Source organism: Podarcis bocagei (genome assembly GCF_964188305.1).
Source record: "Podarcis bocagei genome assembly, chromosome: W".
NCBI classification, from domain to species: Eukaryota; Metazoa; Chordata; class Lepidosauria; order Squamata; family Lacertidae; genus Podarcis; species Podarcis bocagei.
In genome coordinates, this window is record NC_138131.1 from 58,161,633 (window position 1) to 58,181,709 (window position 20,077).

Genomic DNA, 20,077 nt, shown 5'->3' on the forward strand with positions numbered 1-20,077 from the left:
CAATTTGATACAATATGGATATAAACTGTCGGAAAATAAGGAACAACAATTTGACTTTTGGATTAGAGGATACAAAGTTATTACAATTCCCCTAGAGGGGTTTCGGGACATTACAAGAACGGTCGTAAGTGGAAAAATACTCTTGGATTCGTACAGGACTTGTTATCTTCTGGGAAAGCTGCAAAACTGAAATAGTATTTTGTCTACAGAGGTGTTTACATTAAAGGAGACAATAGAATTTTCTATTGAAGAAAGGAAGGGACGCGCTAGCAATGATACAGATGCAGATTAAAGAGAAGACTTTGAGATTCAGAAATGTTCCAGAAGAGGAGAAGGAGGATATTTGGAAGAAGATGATTGAAACTTTAGCAAAGTGGCTACATTTACAGGAAAAAGACATAATAGAACAGACAGAGAAAATCTTCAGAGTGAACTCAAGAAAAGCAAAAATGAACAAATGGCCGGCAGACTGCATCATTGTATTCACATCGAATTGGATGAGAGATAAGATCCTCCAACTAAAGAGTAAGAACAAATTAACCATAGATGGAAAGGAAATAATAATTTTACGAGAAGTCCCACCTAGGCTGATAAAAAAGAGACAGCAATTCCAATTTCTAACAAAAGCATTAAAGGCCAAAGCAATATCTTTCAGATGGGAATACCCAGTGGGGATTTCCTTCAACTTCAAAGGAAAAAGAAGACGATTTGAGACATTTGAGGAAGCAGATATGTTTTGGAGGAAGTATCGAGGAGAATTAGGAGGTGGGAAAAGTGAAGTAAGAAATGAGGAAGGAAGAAAGGGAGAGCTATCGGATGAGGCGGAAGAAGAAGAAAAAGCTCAGCAAAGGGTGGAAGGATAAAGAACTACGCCAGTGGTAAACAATCAGACCAATAACTATTGCAAAACCCCTCTCCTTTACCACTGCAGATAACGTAAACTCTTTCCATTAACTTTAGAATTTTTAAACTAATAAATAATGAAATTTAAATTGTTATCATGGAACGTGAATGGTCTAAATAATAGGAGGAAGAGGCAGAAAATAGAACGTATCTTAGAGAGGCAGAAGTGGGACCTTGCTTGCTTACAAGAAACCCACATCAATACTAAGCATAAAAGACTATTGGTAAAACCAAAGTTAGGGGAAGAATTCATCGCATCTGATGTAAGAAAAAAGAGGGGGGTTGTAATGTATGTTAAAAGCAAATATGAACCGGAATTGATATATGAAGACAAAGAGGGGAGGATTATAATAGTCAAAATATCAATAGAGGGGGAACCAATTGTAGTAGCGGGAGTCTATGGACCAAATAGAAGAAAATCAGAATTCTATGTTAAAGTAAGATCATTATTAATGGAATATATAGATATGAGAATTATTGTGTTAGGGGATTTAAATGGAGTAATGGAACCAGAATTGGATAGATCACAGAAGAAGAGGGGGGGGGGGATGAAGGGAAGCTGCCAAAAAGCTTTATGGAAATGGTAAAGATTTTTGATTTAGTGGATATATGGAGATATAAACATCCTGTTGAAAAGGAGTTCACATATTTCTCAGAACCAAAAAACTCGTATAGTCGAATCGACAGTATATGGATTACTAAGGATATGACAATTGAAGCAGAGAATGCCGAAATATTGCCAAAAACACTTACAGATCACAATCCAGTATCATTAACTCTTAAAGGAAAAGAGGAGAAAGGGAAAAAATGTGGAGAATGAATGTTTTCTTATTAAAAAATGAAAAAGTAATACAAGGAGCCAGGAAGTTGATGAAGGAATATTTTGAAAACAATTGGAGGAAAGGGACAGATGTTAAAACAGTGTGGGATGCTGGGAAGGCGGTTGTTAGGGGATATTTCATACAACCAAACTCAATAGCATGTAAGAATAAAGAAAAAAAGAAAAGGGGGCTTTTAGAAGAAATTAAAAGGAAGGAAAAATTGGCCTATGCAAGCAAAAATAAAGAGAGATTAAATCAAGAAATTAAATTACTGAGAGTAGAATATAATAAAATTATAGAACAGGAGGTAGAACAAGAAATCAAATTTTGGAAATATAAAAATTTTGAATGGGCAAATAAGCCAGGCAAGATCCTTGCCTGGCAGCTAAAGAAACAAAGAAATGAAAAATTAATAAATAAAATAAAAGTAGAAGAGAGGACAATAAGGGATCTGACAGAAATTTAAAAAGAATTTGAAAAATATTACAAAAAATTATATCAAAAAGATGAAGTGCCAATAGAAGAAATAGAGGAATATATAAAGAAAAATAAATTAATAGAGATAGCAGAAGAAGACCATAAATTATTAAATGAACCAATATCAACCGTAGAAATTAAGGAATCAATTCAAAAATTAAAAATAGGGAAATCCCCAGGTCCAGATGGCATACCAGCAGAATATTACAAAGAAATGTTAAATGAATTAATTGACCCACTAAAAGAAGTAATAGAGGAAGCAGTAGAGAAGGGGAATATTCCAGACTCTTGGACTCAAGGGTATATAACGCTCCTGCCAAAACAAGGTACGGATTTGGAATCGGTCTCAAATTATAGACCCATTTCATTGTTAAATTCCGATTATAAAATTTACGCAGGATTATTGGCTAATAGGTTGAAAAAAATTATAGGAAAAATAGTACATAAAAATCAGGCTGGATTTGTGGAAGGTAGACAAATAAAGGATAATATCAGAAATATAATAGACATAATGGAATATCTACAAGTAAGAAGAGACAAACAAGCAGCCCTGATTTCAATCGATGCGAAGAAGGCTTTCGACAAAATCTCATGGGAATTTATGAAAAAACTATTAAAAGAATTGTGTCTAGGTGAAAAATTCCAAAAAGGTATAAATGCAATATATAACCAACAGAAAGCAAAAATTATTATTAATGGAGAGTTTGGAGAAGAAAACAACATCTTTAAAGGTACAAGACAAGGATGCCCCCTATCCCCAATGTTATTTATAATAGTATTAGAGGTTCTATTAAAGAAAATAAGGCAGGACAACCAAATAAGAGGAATAGCAGTTGGTGAAAAAAGATATAAGTTAAGAGCCTTTGCAGACGATGTTATGATCACAACAGAAAATCCCCTACAATGTACACCTAGAATATTGGAATGCATAAACGAATATGGCAGATTAGCAGGATTCAAATTAAACTATGGGAAAACCAAAATACTAGTGAAAAATATGGAAGAAAAGGATAAAGTGAAATTACAAGAAATTACAGGATTGGAAATTAAAAAGAAAATAAGGTATCTTGGAATAAATTTAACAACAAATACTATAGACTTAAGTAAAGAGAACTATGGGAAAACATGGAATGAAATAAAAAATGACTTGCAAGTATGGGGAAAATTAAATCTTTCCTTACTAGGGAAAATGTCGGTAATAAAGATGAACATATTACCAAGGATGATGTTTTTATTTCAAAGTATCCCAATACTAGGAGGAGATAAATGTTTTAATAACTGGAAAAGAGATTTGGCTAAATTCATATGGTCAGGGAAAAAGCCAAGAATAAAACACAAAATAATGATAGATAAGAAGGAGAGAGGAGGATTTGGTCTCCCAGATATGGAGTTATATCACGATGCGGTGGGTCTGACCTGGCTAAAGGAATGGATCAAATTAGATGACTCGGATGTATTGGATTTAGAGGGAGTAGAGACGAGATTTGGATGGCATGCCTATTTAATAGATGGAAAAGTGAGAGTACATAAAGGCTTCCTAGGGCATATAATCAGAAAATCTATATATAAAATATGGGAGAAATATAAGAGACTCTTAGAACCGAAAACTCCCTGGTGGGCATCGCCAGCAGAAATTGTCGCAGTGAAAAAATTAAATATGAAAGAAAATTGGGCTACCTATAAAACTGTATTAAAGGAAGAAAACGGAGAATTGGAATTAAAGGACTACACAGAGATTAAAGCTCATATTAGTGATTGGTTCCAATATATTAAAATTAAGTATAGATTAGCAAAAGACAAAAAGTTAGGATTTGAAAAAGAAATATCAAAATTCGATAAATATTTAATACAAGAAAAATCAAAAAATATATCTAAATTGTATAATCTGATTTTAGAGTGGGAAACAAAGGATGAATTGGTTAAAGCATCAATGATTAAATGGGCGCAAGATATTGGGGAAAATATTATGTTTGAACAATGGGAAAAATTGTGGAAAGAAGATATGAAATTCACCATGTGTTATATACTGAAAGAAAATTACCTTAAAATGCAACATAGATGGTATTTAACACCTGAAAGAATAGCAAAAATGAATAAAAACTGTAGCGATATCTGCTGGCGATGTAACACGGGAAAAGGTACCATGATACATATATGGTGGAATTGTTTAAACATCAAACAATTTTGGGAAATAATATATAATGAAATGAAAAAAATGTTTAGATACTCATTTAGGAAAACGCCAGAAGGTTTTCTATTGGGAATTGTACCAGGAAGCCTAAGGGAAGAAGGTAAGACTTTATATTTATACGCAACAGTAGCAGCAAGGCTATTGATTGCGAAAAACTGGAAAAGTGGTATAATACCGACAAAAACAGAGTGGCTTGCCAAATTATTGGAGTATTACAATATATCCAAAACAATGGAAGAAATTGGAAGGATTTCAAAAGAAAAGATAGATAGGGACTGGAAGGTGTTTAAAAGATACTTGCAAAATCATATCGAAAAATCAGAACTCCTATTAGAATAAACAAGTTCTGTTTCAAATACTGATATATCAAATAAGATGGAAAACAATGTGTAATAGAAAAAGAAATATGAAATTAGGGTAAAGGTGTGTGAAAGAAAGTAATAGAAGTGGAAAGAAATTGTAATTGAGTAGATTGGAAGTCAAACACAAAGGTGGGGTGAAGGGTTGGTGGATGGTGATGGGGAAAGGAACTATTTGTGGGATTGAGTGTAAGTATGTTTGAACATTTTTAAGGATTGTAAGAAATGTATGTTTGTATGCTTGTATATGTGTATTAATGATGAATTTAAATTAAAAAAAAAAAAGGAAGGGACTGGACATAAGTTTTTGTTCCTGAACAACAAACCTCTGTAGAGATACCAGATTTCCGAATTAGAACGTTTTCGCAGCTGAACAGGACAAGAAACCTGAGAAAGTGAGGAATAAAAAGAACAAAGGACTGATTACGACATGGAAAGAAAAAAGGGAGGAGCGGTAAAGACCAAGGAAATTAAAGGCCTTTTTTAGATTGGACGTTTGAAGTTAAACATTATTAAAATAAATAAATTAAAAGAAAACCGGCAAGGTGGAACTGGGGAGAAATCTGGCCATGGATTTGAGACCTCCAGGCTGACAACATACAGACTGATGGACATAGGGAATCTAAACCGGGGAAGGGGGGGGGGAGATTTGGAATCCAAAGGCTGTGCAACTATTTTTTGAATCTTTTTATATCTTTTATCTTTTATATCTTTATATAACTCTTGTATATCATTTCATTTTGATTGGACATGTTTTTTTTAAAAAAAGGGAATTCGTGGAAGGAAACTGGGGTGGATCTGGGGGGAAAATCTTTTTTTTCTATTTTTGTAAATGATATGGGAGGGAGGTAAGATTGTGTAATTTAAATTGGATAGTGGGTTAAACAAATTAAGTTTTAAATGGGGAGTGAGAGATTGTAGAACTAAATTCATGAAAGGGGAATACAGCTGGGAGGGGGAAGGGGGAGTCCCAGAAAGTTGGTATTGAAAGTAAGGCTTTAAGTGTATTTTATCTTTGTATTTCTATATTTTTTGGAAACTTTAATAAATATGATTTTTTTGAAAAAATGATGACACCTATAAAATCAGCCAAGGCAATTTGCACGGCAGCATTTGTTATGAATAAATGCTGCTGTTCAGTCTGTGAGAAGGGCAGATATATTGATGCAACATCAGAACCGCTCAAAGCTATAGCACGTGAACGTCCTTTGATAACAATGTCTGATGTGGATTCAACAACGGAATAAATGTTTTTAGGTGGGGTGTGTGGTAAATGTAGCCATTCTATAATGCAGATTGTCTTCTTCTTTTCTGTCTGAGCATATAAATTCCTGTTGGCAACAATGGTGTAGCAAACACTGCCAGATGCAGCTTGTGTGCAGCACCTCTAGGTGGTGCATGCGGAAAGGTTTCAATGCTTCACCCACAAAATGTTGACAAAGTGTAGGGGAGTTCCGCATGCCTTGAGGCAGGACAACCCACTGATATCACTGGGTGGGCTGCGAATTGTTATATACTGGCAATGTAAAAGCAAACCGTTCCCTGTCTGCTGGAGCCAGTGGGATGAAGATGGTTCAATGTGGCCGAAAGTCAATTGTTCAGAAATAAGCTGTTCAGAAATAGCTGGTGCCGCTGCTGCTGATTTTTCTTTTGGTAGAGGCCACTGTTCTACCCCCACTGGGGTATCAGTGATCCTGGTTTGCCACACTGGAAACAAGTTGTATCGGTGGCTACAGGCTGGTTTTCATTTAGCGCTGCTGCCAGCAGATGAGCCTTGTGGGTGGCTGTACCAACAGACTGACAAATGCGAAGCATGGCTGCTGTGTCTGTGGCAGGATTGTGTATCATCGGTTGTAACACAACCTTACAATCCTCATTGGCATTTTCAAAGGCCAATTGTTTGATAATTATTTGTTTGGCTTCAGGATTTTCAATTTGACGACTCACTGCTGTAAGCAGCCTGTCCATAAAGGAAGAATATGATTCTCTTGCCTCTTGCCTGATTGAACCCCACCTTGATTGAATACTGGTGGGTTCTGGGATTTTTCTCATTGCTTGTTTAGCAGCAAGAGCAGTGTCCCTCAATAAGATTTGCAGCAGTGTGGCTTGCACTGAAGCTTGAGTGAAAGGACCACGCCCCATCATGGCATCTATGACGTCTGCAAGGGTAATATTTGGATTATTTCCCCTGATTTGTTGAAACAAAGCTGGAGCATAAGCACGGCAGGCAGTTTCCCATTCGTGGGCAAACAAAACACCTGCTGATGGGGGTAACACTGTACGTGCCAAAAGCTTGATGTCATCTGGAACCAAAAGCTGGGCTAATGTGGCTTCCAAAAGAGCCTGTGTAAATGGGGCTTGAAGTCCATTTGTCCTTACTGACAATTGCAGCTCTTTCAAGATTTTAAAGTCAAAAGGTTGGTGTGTCACTGAAAGTAGCTGGAGTGAGTGCCAAGCCAGGAATCATGCTTCTTTTCAAACCATGTTCTGAAGTTTGTTTCATGATCAGAACAATCCTCTCAAGTGATTGTTTTCACCCTGCTTTAAAAGCAACACTTCAAAGAACGGCTCAAAAAAATAAATACACAAAAAAAAACCTTAGCAAAACAGGATTCCCAATGAAATGGTCTGCCTCACAGCCAGAGGCTCTACTCCAAGGAAGCACTGAGGAGGACTGTGACAGTTTGGAGCTTTGCTGTGTGTTCTCTGATCTGGTGACACATGCTGTCTGTTGAAGTTGAATGGGGAGGGGCCCTTAGATGTCTGAAAGAGTTCTGGGACTTGCTGGTTAATGGGATTTTCTGCCGTCCTCAGCGGATGCTCAGCCCTTCTGTCTATTCCAGCTGTAGTGTTTCAGAAGGTTGCTTTGAGCCAAACACACTCCCCTTTGAAAGTTTCAAGATCTCAAGTCTCAAATGTTTGGTAGCCAAGAGCATGGCTTAATTAGAATTGGAAACACTATTGAAAAGGTTTACTTTTCAAATACATTTAAGTAGGAATTACTCAGCCTTGGAGAAGCCCCTTCCTTGGGTCTCTGTCACTCACCTGTGACTGTCAGAGTCACTCACCTGTCAGTCACTCATCCATTCTGAATGGGTAGAAAGAAGCACAGAGCTATGACATACAGAGAGGCGTCAGGCAACCTCACTGGAGGAGGACTGGTGATTCTGGCCATGTATCTGAGTCAGTAATCACAACGCAGAGAATTGCCAGAGTTAGAATTAATCATCCTAGCAGAGACTGCTTAGAAGTATGGAATTCAACAACAATCAATCATGCAGAGATGCAACGGAGAACATTTTCTGAAATTAGAAAAAGCTGCCCAGTGCTGGGGAATGACCCCAGTCATGTCCAGTGTGGGAGAGACATGGCAGGATTAACCACCCTGTGCTCTTTCAGCAACTTTCTCTGTGGTCAAGAGCTGTAGGTGCTCATCAAATGGAAGCCCTACTTCCATCTACTGCTCTGAAGTAGGGTCATCTCTGCCTCCAGGTTTTCAACTTTTATGTACATCTTCTGAAAATGCACAAACCTTTTCTCTTGTATGAATGATGCCAGGTTTTAGCTCACTGGTTCCTTTATTTTATCCAGTTTTCTGTTTGGAATCTTAATGGCTCCCCCTTTGTATTTTTTTTAAAATAATTTTTATTAACTGGCTAATCACATCAAATTAAATCACATCATATAAATTCCAAATTACAAAGCCAAATTTTTAAATTTTGTTGGGGGAACCCATACTTCAAGATCCAAAGGGGGATTCAGATCATCTTCTTTACTGCGTTAATGTCCAAATCAGTCCCAATCAGTCCAAACAAAGTTCATAATTCTATCCAGTCTTATCTTGGTGTTTCCACATCATATCTTATTCATATAATTTCTCTTTTTCCTTTACGATCTCTTCTGTTGGTCTCCTTAAGCCGATAGCAAGTATAATAATCCTGTGTGGATTTCCCGTTCCTCCACTAAGTCCAGATGGTTTCCATATATCTCCTTAGTAGATAACCTCGTTCTTTCCATCATAAATTTTGGCATTTGTCGCTCTTAAGTCCCACCGAGGAGTTGATCCACGATATGTAAACAACTCTATTTCTCTCTTTCTCCTCCCAGACCCAAGAGCTCCAACAATGCCTCCCAAAATGGCGACGGCATTTTTAACTGCGTCATTCCAGAACTCTTAGCTTTCCAGCTTCATCTTGAAACATTGCTTTGGATCGAAAGTTTATCTCCACACAGCCTTAAATCCACAGCTTAAGTCCTTAGTTTCTGACTCATTAGGGGAGGGGATTCTTGTTAAATCACATAAAAAAAGGAAGGCAGGTTTTCTCCCCCCTCCCCCATTTGTCATACCATATCTTGACGTATCTTCTCATATTTTATTCTTGTCTTGTTATCAGAGATCTCTTCTGTCAGCAGTCTTTACTCCCCTTTTTCCTTGAAGCATGTGCAATTAATCTTGTCCAAATTGTTTCTTTTAAAGATCATTTGCAACTAGCGGCGTGAATCAGGAACGGCGTCCAGGAGAGCCGGAAATCCCACAGGAGGGCTTTGTGCCTAGTGCCCCCACCCCCATAAATTCGGGGGTGGTATAGGGCACAGCAGGCAAGGGCCGTCCCCCCCACAATCCTGGGGGGGGGGGTTATGGAGGCTAATTACCCCCATCATAGCCTCCAAATTACCTCGTGTGGGTCGGTGAGATGTTATTGTCAGCCATCTTCCGATGCGCCACCTAGTGGCCCCCAATGGCTCCCCCTTTGTAAAAGCCTTTCCTCAGGAAAGTGGATAAGGCAAAAGAGGAGACCCATATGTTGTAGGTGCCTTGGAGGGGTCATGTTTGCCTCCACACAACCATGTGCAGAAGAGTCATGGTTGCTCCTGACAGGGGCAGCCTTTGACACCACCACCACCTCCCCAGGAGAACACAAAGCTAGCGTATTTAGTAATGAGAATATTTTGTCTCCCCAAATACCGGTAGTCTTGCCACTTGTAATGTTTTTATTGGGAGGAGGAATAAGGAATTGCACCTCCTCCCAATTGCTTAGCCCAGCCATACTGAATTCTGTCTGTTGATCACACTCAAACACAACAAGGGACTAGGGATGGAGGAGAAATGTGATTCAATTGACTTCCGGGGTTGACGCGATCTGGAAATGGCGGATTCCCTCCGAGCTGCGGAGGGAATCGGCTCTACCGAGGATGGGTCTTTGCCGCGCCGGCGACGCGGGGACCCTTAAAAACCGCAGGCGCGGAAGCCTGCGGACTGAAGACTCGGCGGGTGCCTTAAGCGCCCCCCCTGATTCGCAAAGAGCCTTTTTAAAGGCTGCGGAGGGGATACGGGGGTGGCGTGGCACTGAGAGTCGATCGCTACCTTGGTAGAGCGAAGCCGCGAGCCATGACCAGAGAGCGCTGACTTCCTTCCTTGAAAATTTGGACTGAAAGAATCACCCGTGAGTAAGACGGATTGGGACTTTAAAAAATTCACCTTAAATTGGAGACGACCGGGGGGTGTGCTAAAAGGAAGTCCGCACCCCCCCCTTGCAGACGATCTAAGCAACGACTCAAGAGCTAAGCTGGAGAGCCTACCCTTGGCGGGGTGAGTTAAAAAGGACACTAACTTCCAAGATTTAACTAAAGGAAATTTTGGGCTGGAGAGTGGAGTTTTGGAAACCCTCCTTTTGTTTTAAACAACCCCCCCTCCCGGGCTCGGGAACGTCCTGCCTTTGTGCCTGCGTTGGAGCTGCGGAGTTTGACAGCTGTCAAAGCTGCCAAACGGGCGGTTTAAAGTGAGAAATTGTCATTTAAGATCCCTCTGGACTAAGACGAGTTATAATTGAGCTAAAACTGTTGGAAACAAAGTAATAATAATCAGTTAAAGGATTGTTGGTGAAAAGGCAAATAAGTAACCAGATTCCCCCTAGGGGGAATTCTGTGAAACTACAATGGATACAATGGCTGTGGAAGGAAAGTTACTAGTGGAAATCGAAAGGATGTTTCAATTGGTGGGAATCTTACAAGAGCAGAGCTTGGCCATGAATAAACAACTTGAGACTATGACCTTGGGAACAGGCAACTCTGCTCTTTGTATTGAGGACCTCAATGAGAAAGAATCCACAGCTGATTGGGAAACAATATCTACAGAGCTGGAAGAGACTAAACAACAAGAAAAAGAAGAAGTAATCCTGGGAAGTAACAACCAAAAGTTGACATCTGTGGAATACAAGCAAGGAGACGCTGGGAACATATCCACCACAAGTCTGCGAAAGATACAGAAGAAGAAGGAGGAGGTCCCAAGACAAAATGGAATACAGGAATTTAAAACAAAGAAATATGATTGGGGCCTCCGTTTGGACTTAGACTTGGAAGAGATAGACTTTGTGGAAATACTTCAGCAGCTACCTTTGAATCTTCTTGTGGGAAGAGGATACATTTTGATGGTGAAAGAACTTTTCCCAGATCTGACGACTGCCATAAAGGACTACCAACAGGACAGGCGGAGAGGGACGGAAAGAGATTTGAAAGCCTCGGACGTGAGGAACCCAGGCTGAGAATCTCGAATTTGGATTTTTATTGGGAAGGGACAAAAACCGGGGATGGGAGGGAGGGAAGAAGAGACTCTTAAAAACTCACAAGATTTTTAGGTTTGGTTAAGATGACTACTAATTAAGATAAAATGAAAATCGATGGAAGAGAACTTAAGTCCAACTTATGAAAATCAATTTTTATTATAAAAAAGGAAATAAGATGAATAAGATTGTTAAGAGGAGAAATATTAACTTGCTGATATAATTTTGAAACTGGGATGCACGAGGGGAGGTGGGGGGAAGTCAGGGAACAAGGTTATGAAACGGGGATTTGCTGATTTTATACATGTCTTTTGTTTTTTCTTTGTGTATGGTTTGTCTTTATAAAAGCAGAAAATCAAATAAAAATTTTATAAAAAAAAAGAAAAAAAGAAATGTGATTCAATTTGCATTTAAAGGCAAACCTACTTAATTTGCACTTCCCAAAACAAAATGAGTACTGAAGTGCAGCCATTGTTTGAAATCCACACTTGCTGAATTTTGCAAGGTTGTCCTCCAGTCAAGCCATGTGTCCAGAAATGCATGTATTAGGGAAATAACATACAGAAATGTATTACATTAATTTAAATTGTTTTACAAAAATACATTAGGCAAGTTATACATACAAACTATGTGCATGTTATGAGAAATTTGCACTAAAAATGCTGGTGATTTTTTCTTTTAATTGCAAACTGATGTGGGAATGTGGCAAAATATTTTTAAGGTGACATGGAAATGAGGAGAGCTAAACTTAAGACATGGGTATAGCCAAGGAGGGGCAGATCCAAAAATATTATTGAAAAGCATTGAAAGTACTCAATTATCTGAGGTTCTGCTCCCCCTCAGCAGAAGCCTGGCCCCCACAATGTCTTATTTATGGTGTATTTTTGCCTGTGACTTAAGAAACTGAAACTGAAAGATTCTACCGTCCTTACAAGGGAAGTAACCTAGGCACTATCTCTCATTCAGTTCTGTAGCTTGGGGGTTCCTTCTACTGGAACCTTCGCCAACCTGGGGCTGGAAGCTGCAGGAGGGGAGGAGAGGGCTCTTGAGCTTGGGTCCTGCTTATGGGTTTCCCTTTGGGGCATTCACTGTGGGAGCAGGATCCTGAATTAGATGGGCCATTGGCCTGACCCAGCAGGTTTTTCTTAGTTTCCTATGTTCACATGCTGGTTTAAGAATAATCAATGTAGGTGATGTATTTTGGAGAGGTTCTGGCCCTATCGGGTTCTTTATAAGGGTGCTTTGTATGCTGCCATTCTTTCTGAAGGCACCTTGGTATCTCTGGTCCCAACCCATGCCCTCATGCCATAGACCTGGCTGTTCCTTTCTCTCCTTGCAGGCTGAAGAGAAGCAGAAGGCCTCAGCTGCATTTGCTCAGCTCCACACTGCCATGGAGATCCTGGGAATTGTGGTGGAGGAGCAGAAGGCCATCTGGCGAGTTTTGGCCGCCATCTGCCACCTGGGTGCTGCAGGGGCTTGCAAAGGTAAGACTAACGGCTGGCAAAGGTGGCATTTTGGGCTGGGTGGTTCTACAAGGAGACTGCTGTGCTGGATCCATCTGCTGCAGCCTGAGAAAGGAGATGATGGAGATGTCCCTGCTTTGCAGGCTGCATGGTGCAGCATTTCAGAAAATCAAGCCATCTGCTTGGGCTCATTTGTCTGAATTCCCTGCCCCCTTTTAGCCTATCCTTCTAGGAGCATTACAGAAAGTCAATGGATCTCAGTTCAGCCTCTCTGCTTGAGAGGCTGCTGTTTTCATATAATGCTGGTCTTGCACAAGGCCTGCTCTTGGAGATCCCTGGAGTGGGAGGAGAGCCAGAGAAAGTTCAAGACCCTCCAATATGTGTTCTGTCTGAGCCAGCAAGCAGAGTGTGCCACCCACTGCAGAGTTGGCAAAATGTTAAGCCACTTGCTATCTTACATAGAACCATAGAATTGTAGAGGGCTGCCTCATGGAAACAAGCCTGTTTTTTGCTGCTCCAGAGAGTGGTACCCAAACCAACAGATTCAAATAACAAAAGAGGAGATTCTGATTAAACTGGGAAGAACGTTCTGAAGATAAGAGCCATTTAACGGTGGAACAGACTCCTTGGAGGCTTTTAAGCAGAGGTTGGATGGCCATCTGGCATGGATACTTCAATTGAGATTCCTGCATTGCAGGGGGTTGGACTAGATGACCCTTGGGGAGGCCCTTCCAACTTTACAATGCTATGATTTCCTCAACACCCCTCAGCCTCCCAGGCTGCTCACACGTCCTGATCTGAATATGCCTCCTAGTAGGAGTTGCCTTATTGTGGCGTTCCCTGGGCTTTGAAGAGTGGTTGCCTAGGAAAGCTGCAGAATGCAAATCCCTGGGGTGATAATTTTAGAATGAGAGAAGGGACTCTCACAGCCACCCCTTGGCTCCCTTAAAATTAAAATGTGGGCTAAATGTTCAGCACAACAGTAGTCCAAGAGGATAGCAAAATCATACAAGGATCATGAAAGTGTATTATCAGAGATGGCTACAAGCAATGCTTCTGTTCCAGAGTCATAGAATCATAGAATCATAGAATCATAGAATCATAGAGTTGTTATAGACCACAAGGGCCATCGAGTCCAACCCCCTGCCAAGCAGGAAACACCATCAGAGCACTCCTGACATATGGTTGTCAAGCCTCTGCTTAAAGACCTCCAAAGTAGGAGACTCCACCACACTCCTTGGCAGCAAATTCCACTGTCAAACAGCTCTTACTGTCAGGAAGTTCTTCCTAATGTTTAGGTGGAATCTTCTTTCTTGTAGTTTGGATCCATTGCTCCGTGTCCGCTTCTCTGGAGCAGCAGAAAACAACCTTTCTCCCTCCTCTATGTGACATCCTTTTATATATTTGAACATGGCTATCATATCACCCCTTAACCTCCTCTTCTCCAGGCTAAACATGCCCAGCTCCCTTAACCGTTCCTCATAAGGCATCATTTCCAGGCCTTTGACCATTTTGGTTGCCCTCCTCTGGACACGTTCCAGTTTGTCAGTGTCCTTCTTGAACTGACATGTGCTGCCTATGCACTGGTGGAGGAAGAGGGGACGGGCGGAGCGCACCACCCCCGGCAGAGCAATCCCAGTGGGGTTCCATTGTGGTTGCCCCCCCCCCGCCCACACTGGGCGCCCCACAGGCGGCATACCGCGCCCCCAGGACGCGTGCCAGCCCTGCCCCCGCCTGCTCTCTGCCCTCAGTGCCGGAGCATGAAGCTCTGCCACTGTGCCTATGCACTTGTTTATCCATCTGGCTCCATTTTGAATTTGCACCCTCAGCCTTCATTACCATTTTATTATGGTAATGAACAGAGTTGAGTCTGATACTGCTGGCTCCTCTATCAGCTCCTACCCATCAGTCTCCCAGGTGCCATCAACACTGCCTGGCTTTGCAACTGTATTTTATTTTCTTCTGATTATGATTTGGTGTTGCTGTGTCTGAATTATAGGAAGAAGAATCTTCATCTCTGTAGCATGTCACAGCACCATTAATCAACTATAATTATTTTAAAATTTGGAAAGTTCACTGCTTAGGATGATGTCCTTCACCTGCCAAATGCTTAATACCAGAGTTTCCTGTAGATAGTATGAAATATCCAGGAATTTTAGTGAGGCTCTGGGTTCAGTTCTGGAATCAAGCCTTTGATACCCTGTCTAAGGCAACATCCCTCCCTTTTGACAGCAGTGGCTTGTTGATTTCTAAACAGAGGATCACTTCATTGCCCTGTAATGCTTCATTCCAGATTTTTGAAGATTACTTGGGAATTGCAAAGAGTGTGATTGCATCCCCATGTTCCTGCTTTTTTATTGCTGCAATTGTCACATGATAGTTTGGTGATTATGGGTGACACACTGCATGGAGATTTCCCTTGCATTTTGAATAGTTGGAGCTTGGTTTCCAATAGTAAAATTACCACTAAAGTTCATGGGTTATTACTAAGGTGGTGGTTGCTACTGCGGCTTCTGCTTCTTCTCCAGCTCATTGCACACAGCTCTTTACAACAAAAGTCTTATCAGTGGCAACCTGCCCATTCTGTCCATGGCCAATGCTTAGGCCACATTCAAGTCATACCTTTAAAGCACTATGATACCTCTTTAAACAGTCATGTTTTCCCCAAAGGATTATGGGAGCTGTAGTCTGTTAAGGGTGCTGAGCATTGTTAGGAGCCCCCTATACCCCTCCCAGAACTACAGTTCTCAGAGTTTCCTGGGAAGAGGGATTGATTGTATAGCTACTCTGGGAACTGTAGCTCTGGGAGGGTAGGGGAGGAAGTTTCAGACATACGTAGGTGAGTTCATCTCTGTTATAATCTTTTCCAGCAAGGTCACATCAGGAAAAGTTTGGTTCTCACGAAAGTAGCTTGACTAGGCCAGATACTTCCTAGTTTATATCTTCACCATATTGCGGGCAACGGAAGGGTGTTGTCTCTGCAAACTAATGAAGTTCTGTGAGGGGGCTACGAATCTCCTGACAGCTCTCAGCATCCTCAACAAACTACAGCTCCCAGGAAGCCATGACTGTCTGGAGTGGTGTCATAGTGCTTTATAAGTGTATGCCGTGGGCACAGGAGCTGAGTAGACCTTTGCTCCCCAAAAGATTCCTTGTGATTGTGCCTTCTGGCAGCCAAGCAAGTACCTGTGTTGCAGCTCTGAGCTTCCCATCAGGGTCCACTGCCATCTCCTGAGGTCCGGAGAGGGAGCATCAGGGATCAAAAGAGGGCTCAGAATGTGGTCAGGGTGGTTTTCGGTGGTGGTAAGAACAGCCAAGGCGGTTCAGGTTGCCTTGTGGGGCTTCTGAAGGTTCTTCCAGGTCCTCATTTGTTCTCTGTGGGGTTTCTTGCCTCTTTCATATAGGAGGTCTCCATGAGATCTGGGCTAGGCAGAATCTTGGCCTGTTTGGAAGAACTGAATACCAGGCTGCTTCAAGACCAGCTATTTAGTGAGGCACATCCTGCTTCATTCAATCACTTTACAGGGCATCCACATGTCTGCACAAAATCTGACATTTTTCAGGGGTTTGGGAGTGGAAAAATAAATAGCTCTCCTTTCAGCAGCTCACCCTTTGCTCCAAAAATCGATTCTGTTGCCAAAGGGAATCAAAGGACTCACAGATTTAAAAATGGATCAAAGTAAAATAGAAGTGGACTAAGAGAGAAAAAGATGAATTAGTTCCTATAACTCCAGTCCTCTGCTCTTCCTGCATTCAGTGGTATTCTTGTCAGGGACTTTTTTTATTAATGTATTTGTTTGTTTGTTTGGTTTTTTTTTGTTTATTAAACTTCTATCCCAAAGTTGCCCAAGGCAGCAAACGTGATAAAATGATAAAAACCTCTTAAAAACATACCATTCCAGTAGAGATGCAGACTGGGAAATATTTAATCTTAAAAGGCTTGTTGGAAGAGGAAGGTCTTCAACTGGTACCAAAAAGAGGTGGCACCTCTCCAGTCATAGAATCACAAAATTGTAGAGTCGTCTAGTCCAAGCTCCTGCTAAATGTAATATTCAAGGGAAGGGCATTCCAAAGGCCAGGTGCCACAAAACTAAAGGTGCGACTCCTGTATTTTGCAGAACACACCTCTTAATAAGAGGGTATCTGCAGGAGGCCTTTTCCTGCAGAGCACAGTGATTGACAGTTGGGGGGGGGGTCTAAAACCCTAGGTGCCTAGGGTCAAAACGATCCCTTTGAGTAGTTGTCGAAGCCAGCCTTCGACAATCTTTGGGGTTGGCTAATTTGAGTAGCCAACACCAAAGATCAAAGTCTGACAGTCCTTCATGTTGAATGTGAACAGCTGGCTTCGAAGATGGTGAAAACAGGAACGGTTTGGATTCTTAGATCACGGACTACAGTTTCTTGAAGATGGACTTCTGGCAAGCGATGGGCTGCACCTCACAATGGTTGGGAGAAATGTTTTTGCCAAAAATCTCAGAAACCTCATCAGGAGGGCTTTAAACTGACTAATGTGGGGGAGGGAGACAGTGCTCCTGAAGGCAGGAGCCTATCAATTGATGAAGATGATCATCCAAATGTCATAGACCAAATGGAGCAAACAGCACGCGGACCTAGTGGTGGGAGGAAAAAATCCTTAAATAAGAGACACGGGGGAATGATTAATGGACTTCAATGTCTGTACACTAATGCGCAAAGCATGGGAAATAAACAAGATGAGCTTGAGCTCTTGGTACAGCAAACTAAATATATATTTTTTTTTTAATAAATTTTTATTGGTTTTACAACATTTTTAGAAAAAACAAACAAACACAAAAAATGACAAACAATGACATACAAAGTAATTTCAAAGGTATTTTCATAAACCTCTTTTCTTGGACTTCCCCATACCCCCCCTCTCTGCATCCCAATGTCCATATTTGAACTAGCAACTCCCAATTGTTACTTTCTAATCTCTGTCATCTTAGTCCTCTTTTATAACCTTGTATCCTTGTACCCAATTGCTTCTGGCAACCACAACATTTTAACATTCATTCAGTTTATAGTAGTCCTTAAGATAGCTTTTAAATTTTTTCCATTCTTCTTCCACCGTCTCTTTGCGTTGGTCACGGATTCTGCCTGTCATCTCAGCCAATGTCATATAGTCCATCACTTTCATCTGCCATTCTTCCAGAGTAGGTAAGTCTTGTGTCTTCCAATACTTTGCGATGAGTATTCTTGCTGCTGTTGTGGCATACATAAAGAAATTTCTATCTTTCTTTGTCACCAATTGGCCGACAATGCCCAAGAGAAAGGCCTCTGGTTTTTTAGGAAATGTACATTTAAGTACCTTTTTCATTTCATTGTAGATCATTTCCCAGAAGGCCTTTATCTTCGGGCATGTCCACCAAAGGTGATAGAAAGTACCTTCAGTCTCTTTACACTTCCAACATTTATTATCGGGCAAATGGTAGATTTTTGCCAGTTTGACTGGGGTCATGTACCACCTGTAAACCATTTTCATAATGTTTTCCTTTAAGGCATTACATGCCGTAAATTTGATACCGGTGTTCCATAACCATTCCCAGTCATCTGACATAATGTTGTGTCCAACATCCTGCGCCCACTTAATCATAGCAGATTTAACTGTTTCATCCTGTGTGTTCCATTTCAACAGCAAGTTATACATTCTAGATAAATTCTTAGTATTGGGTTCTAGCAATTCGGTCTCTAGTTTTGATTTCTCCACCTGGAAACCGATTTTCCTATCCTGTTTAAAAAATTCCATTATTTGGCGATATTGAAACCAATTTTCTACTTTGTGCTTCAATTTCTCCTGACTTTGTAGTTTAAACTTGTCTCCATCCTGTTCTAAGATTTCCCAATACTTCGGCCATCCGACCTCCATATTGAGTTTCTTCACTGCTTTAGCCTCCACTGGTGACACCCATCTAGGGGTTTTATTTTCCAATAGGTCTTTGTATCTTATCCAAACATTAAATAATGCTTTTCTAACAATGTGATTTTTAAAAGTACTGTTAACTTTGTCATACCAAAGATATGCATGCCAACCAAAAGCATTATTGAAACCTTCCAGATCCAAGATGTCCGTATTCTCGAGAAGCATCCATTCTTTCAGCCAGCAAAAAGCTGCTGCCTCATAGTACAATTTTAGGTCCGGCAGGGCAAAACCCCCTCTTTCTTTAGCGTCAGTCAGTATTTTGAATTTAATTCGGGGCTTTTTGCCCTGCCAGACAAATTTCGAAATGTCTTTGTGCCACCTCTTAAAACATTCCATCTTGTCAAGAATCTGCAAGGTCTGAAACAAAAATAACATTCTAGGCAATACATTCATTTTAATTACTGCAATTCGGCCTAACATTGACAGTTTCAGATTTGACCATATTTCTAAATCTTTTTTAATCTCTGACCAACATTTTTCATAATTGTCCTTATACAAATTGACATTCTTAGGTGTTAAATAAACCCCTAGGTATTTGACCTTCTTGACCACTGTCAAACCTGTTTCCTCCTGAAATTTCTCCTTTTCCATATCTGTTAGGTTTTTCCCTAAAACTTTAGTTTTTTGCTTATTCAACTTAAATCCAGATACTTACCTGGCAGGGGAGACACCTTGATCATGGTACAGCAAACTAAATATGACATAATAGGCATTACTGAAACCTGGTGGGATAAGTCCCACAATTGGAATGTAATAATGGGGGGATACAATCTATTTCAGAGAAACAGACCAGACAAGAAAGGAGGAGGAGTGGCGTTATATGTCAGGGATGTGTATACCTGTGAAGAGATCCAAGATTTAGAACCTCAATGCCAAAGTGAGAGCATTTGGGTCAAAATTAAGGGAGAGAAGAATAACAGTGACCTCATTGTGGGAGTTTACTATAGATCCCCAAGCCAAACTGAGGACATAGATGATGCCTTCCTGGAACAGATGGCCAAGCATGCAAAAGGAAGGGAGATAGTAGTAATGGGGGACTTCAATTACCCGGATATTTGTGGGATGTCAAACTCAGCCAAGAGCATAAGGTCAAACAGATTCCTCACTGGCCTTGCAGACAACTTCATTGTCCAGAAAGTGGGAGAAGCAACAAGAGGAACAGCCATTTTAGATCTGGTCCTAACCAATGTTGATGATCTGGTTAGTGGGGTAGAAGTGGAAGGATCATTAGGCGCGAGTGATCATGCTCTTCTGAAGTTTACTATACAGCGGAAAGGAGCAGCCAAGCATACTAGGACTCAATTTCTTGACTTTAAGAAAGCCGACTTCATAAAACTTAGGGAAGTGCTGGGTGAGATCCCATGG